Source organism: Muntiacus reevesi, chromosome 2 (assembly GCF_963930625.1).
Source record: "Muntiacus reevesi chromosome 2, mMunRee1.1, whole genome shotgun sequence".
In the NCBI taxonomy this organism is placed as follows: domain Eukaryota; kingdom Metazoa; phylum Chordata; class Mammalia; order Artiodactyla; family Cervidae; genus Muntiacus; species Muntiacus reevesi.
Window position 1 is genome coordinate 65234624 of NC_089250.1, and position 5530 is coordinate 65240153.

Sequence of the window (5530 nt, forward strand, 5' to 3'; positions counted from 1 at the left end):
ATTAAAAATAGAGTTGTCATATGATCCAGCAGTTCCACTTCCGGGTATTTTTCTGAAGAAAATAAAAACGCTAATTCGAAAAGATTTATGTGCCTCTGTGTTCACTGCAGCATTATTTGCAACAGCCAAGATATGGAAGCAACTTACATGGCCATCAACAGATGAATGGATAAAGATGAGGTATATACACATAATGAAATATTACTAAGCTATAAAAAAAAAAAAAGAAATCTTACCATTTGTGACAACATGGGTGAACCTAGAGGGTATTATACCAAATCAAATAAGTCAGAAAAGACAAATATCATATTACTTTCCTTATATGTGCTATCTAAAGAATAAACATCACAAAGCAGAAACAGACTCAGAGACACAGAGGTCAAACTGGTGTTTGCCAGAAGGAGTGGTGTATAAAACAGGTGAGGGAGATTAGGAGGTACAAACTTCCAGTTACAAAATAAATGTAAGTCATGTAATGTACAGCACAGGGAATATAGTCAATAATTTTGAAAAAACTTTGATGGTGACTGGTGGTAACTAGGCTTCTCATGATGACCACTTTGTAGTTATAAAAATACTGAATCATGATATTGTACTGCTGAAACTGATTTAATATTGTAAGTCAATTTTACTTTGTTTTTAAAAAGAGAGAAAAATGAAGACGGAAGGAAAATGTTTTCAAAGCAACAAAAGCCGAAATAATTCATCACCAGTAGACCTGAACAATAAGAACTGTTAAAGGAGGTTTTTCAGACTGAAGAAAAATGATACCAAGATACAAATCTGGATCTACACAAAGGAATGGAGAACACTGAAAATAACTCCATGGGGGAGTATATAATTTTTCTTATAATTTAAATGTCCTTAAAAGACAATTGGCTGTTTAAACAGAAATAATAATCTACTTAGAATTTTATGACATACAAGAAAGCAAAATGTATGACAACAATAGCATGAAGTCAGAAGGAGGAGAATGAAATTAAAAGGATCACAGTATTTGTGACATAATGACACTTGAGGGTAAAAAGTGATAAGATAAACATATACACTAAAAAGTCTAAAACAACCATGAAAATAATGAAGAACTGTATGTAGCTAATAAGCAAAGGAGATGCAATGAAATCATAAAAATTATTCAATTATTCTAAAAGGAGGCAGAAAAAGGAAAAAATAGAGCAAAGAATAGAGGAGACACGTAGAAAACAAATAGAAAGATGATATGCGCACCCATGAAATTAAAAGACGCTTACTCCTTGGAAGGAAAATTGTGACCAACCTAGATAGCATATTAAAAAGCAGAGACATTACTTTGCCAACAAAGGTCTGTCTGGTCAAGGCTATGGTTTTTCCAGTGGTCATGTATGGATGTGAGAGTTGGACTGTGAAGAAAGCTGAGCGCTGAAAAATTGATGCTTTTGAACTGTGGTGTTGGAGAAGACACTTGAGAGTCCCTTGGACTGCAAGGAGATCCAACCAGTCCATCCTAAAGGAGATCAGTCCTGGGTGTTCATTGGAAGGACTAATGCTGAAGCTGAAACTCCAATACGTTGGCCACCTCATGTGAAGAGTTGACTCATTGGAAAAGACCCTGATGCTGGGAGGGATTGGGGGCAGGATGAGAAGAGAACGACAGAGGATGAGATGGCTGGATGGCATCACCAACTCGATGGGCATGAGTTTGAGTAAACTCCGGGAGTTGGTGATGGACAGGGAGGCCTGGCGTGCTGCAATTCATGGGGTTGCAAAGAGTCGGACATGACTGAGCGACTGAGCTGAACTGAACTGAACTGATGCTAAAATCTGATCATATCAGTAATCACATTAAACATCTAAATACCTCAGTTAAAAGTCAGATACTAAGAAATTTGCTTATTTTTTTATTGACCACACCTCATGGCTTGTGGGATTTTAGTTCCCCAACCAGGGATATGGCTCAGTCAGTAAAGAATCTGCCTGCAACGTGGGAGACTTGGATTCAATCCCTCTGTTGGGAAGATCCTCTGGAAGAGGGCATGGCAACTCACTCCAGTATTCTTGCCCAGAGAATCCCCATGGACAGAGGAGCCTGGCGGGCTGCAGTCCATGGGGTCATAAAGAGTCAAACATGACTGAGCGACTAAGCATAGCACAGTACCATCAGGCGTAGAACCTAGGCCCTCGAAGTGACAGCCCTAACCACTGGACTGCCAGGGAATTCCCAATAATAAGAAATTTAAAGTGTATGGTTTCAGGTTGGAGTCACCAAGACATGACGCACACAGGCACCAGATGGAATGATGCTTGACTCACAGAGAAGAAAGCAAGGTCTGCTTTAAGAGTGAGCACTGGTTCCCATGGTCAGCAGGTCCTGTCCTGCAGCTGACACAGAAAAATGGTCTGCCTGCTCCCCTCTCGTGCTGCAGGGGGAGGACCCCATTCCCTCTCCCCAGGAACAGATAGAATCGGTGGGGTTGGCCAAGTGCCACTCAAGCAGAACAAAGACGTACACATCAAGCCTGTTCGCAGGGAAAAGATATTTGCAAACAAGTGCTTTGCCCAACACTGGCTGTGAGAGCGCCTTACCTTCCTGTAAGGAAATGTTTCAGGTCCCAGGAACACTTTCGTTCAACTGTGCAAGAATCACCAGCCTGAGACTTTCTGGTGGCACAGTGGATAAGAATCTGCCTGCCAGTGCAGGAGGCATGGCTTCAATCCCCAATCCAGGAATAGTCCCCGTGCCGCAGATCAGCTAAACCAGTTTGCCACAATTATCAAAGCCTGTATGTGACCGAAGCCCATGCACCCTAGAGCCTGTATCCACGAGAAGCCACTGTCATGAGAACCCCATGCACCACAACAAAGAGTAGCCCCTGCTTGCTGAAACTAGAGAAAGCCTGTGCAAAGTACCAAAGACCCAGTGCAGCCAAAAATTAATTATTTTTTAAAAAGGATTGGTACACCTTAACAACAACAACAACAAAACAATCACCAGGCTCTGGATGACTGCCTTTCCCAACATACTTACTATCTGACCCTTTACCAAAGTTTGCCTATCTTTGGATTAATGTAATGTGCATTTCAACCCAACAGAGACCATGATGACTTCTGAACTAACGGGCTATGGATGAATGAGGTCTCTGTGTATACCCTAACATGGGCACTTTCAAACTATCAGGAGCCTGGGCTGGGTAGTTCTCCTCTCCCTGGGCCAGGAACCCACTGGGTTAATTGTGGTGTGTTATATATGCATGTGGGCTCAAAGCCAGTTTAGAACGCATTTCACTTTCCTAGGTAAGATTAAATCTGATGAGTCCACTCAGCCTGCTCTCAGTTCAGTTCAGTTCAGTCGCTCAGCCGTGTCTGACTCTTTGCGACCCCATGGACTGCAGCATGCCAGTCTTCCCTGTCCATCATCAACTCCCAGAGCTTACTCAAACTCACGTCCATCGAGGCAGTGATAACATCCAACCATCTCATCCTCTGTCATCCCCTTCTCTTCCCGCCTTCAATCTTTCCCAGCATCAGGGTCTTTTCCAGTGAGTCAGTTCTTCATATCAGGTGGCCAAAGTGTTTGAGCTTCAACTTCAGCATCAGACCTTCCAACGAATATTTAGGACTGATTTCCTTTAGGATTGACTGGTTGGATCTCCCTGCAGTCCAAGGGACTCTCAAGAGTCTTCTCCAATACCACAGTTCAAAAGTATCAATTCTTTGGTGCTCAACTTATAGTCCAACTCTCATATCCACACATGACTATTGGAAAAACCATAGCTTTGTCTAGACGGACCTTTGTTGGTAATGTCTCTGCTTTTTAATATACTGTCTAGGTTGGTCATAACTTTTCTTCCAAGGAGCAAGCGTCTTTTAATTTCATGACTGCAGTCACCATCTGCAGTGATTTTAAAGCCCAAGGAACACTGAAATGTTGTAAAGTGATTGGCCTCCAACTAATAAAATAATATTTAAAAAAAAAAATAAAAAAAAAATAAAGCCCAAGGAAATAAAGTCAGCCACTGCTGACTGGGTAATTTCCACCGCTTCGCCATCTATTTGCCATGGAGTGATGGGGCCAGATGCCATGATCTTCGTTTTTTCAATGTTGAGTTTTAAACCAACTTTTTCACTCTCCTCTTTCACTTTCATCAAGAGGCCCTTTAGTTCTTCTTCATTTTCTGCCAGAAGGGTGGTGTCATCTGCATATCTGAGGTTATTGATATTTCTCCTGGCAATCTTGATCCCAGCTTGGGCTTCATCCAGCCCAGCATTTCTCATGATGTACCCTGCATATAAGTTAAATAAGCACGGTGACAATATACAGCCTTGATGTACTCCTTTCCCAATTTGGAACCAGTCTGTTGTTCCATATCCAGTTCTAACTGTTGCTTCTTGACCTGCATACAGATTTCTCAGGAAGCAGGTCAGGTGATCTGATATTCCCATCTCTTGAAGAATTTTCCACAGTTTGAGCCCTGGACTTGAAACCAGTTGAGGTCCCAACTCCATCATTGCAGAATTGAGTGACTTGAGACAAGTCGCTTCACATCTCAGGGTGAGGCTGACCTTATCAGGATGATGTAGATTTCCAGACTTCCCTGGAGATCTTTCTTCTTGAGCTTAACATGAACAAACTTCATGGAGAAGCAGCACAGAGAGGTTAGGCACTTCAGCTCCAAACTCCAAGGATCTGAGTTTGAATCCCAATCTCCCCACTTAACTGACACCTTGGCTGAGTGACTTTACTTTTCTATGTCTCAGCTTCATCATCTGTACACTGGGGATGATAATGGCTATGCTGTAAGTCACTTCAGTCATGCTCGACTCTCTGCAACCCCATGGTCTGTAGCGCACCACGCTCCTCTGTCCGTGGTATTGTCCAGACAGAATACAGGAGTGAGTTGCCATTTCTTTCTCCAGGGGATCTTCTCCACCCAGGGATTGTACCCGCGTCTCTTAGGTCTTCTGCATTGGCAGGCAGGTTCTTTACTACTAGAACCACCTAGGGTGATCAGGATTTAATGAATATTACTAAAGTAAGCTGAGCTACAAGAGTATTCGTTAAGTAAATAAAAACTGTTAACTGATATAGAACACTTTGTGCAAATTCTGGGCATGTCAACCTAAAATGTGGTACAGCTGGACTCAGCTGTTCTTCTCTAGAAATCATAGAGCAAGAGCTGTGTCCTCTTAAAGTCATAGCTGTTGTGAAAAGATGCTGGAGAGGGACATGGGCCAAGTGTAGGGGAGCAGCTAGGTCTCTCTATCAAGGTCTCCCAGGAAGGATGACCTGGAACAGTGTAGCCTGGTGATGAGGGAGTAAATATGGTGATGCTCAATATACATAGATGAAGAAGGGCATAAACATGGTTCTAACTTTGAGGATAAAACAGGGGACAGGAGCTGGAGGTTTCAACAGGGAGAACGTCTGACTCATTATCAGGAAGATGTCCCACCAAGGTTGGCTGAGCCTTCCTGTGTGGGGTGCTGTTGGAAGCTACTCAATTAAGGTAGAGTGTTAGACGAGTTGAAACAAGCAAGGGCACGCCCATATTGA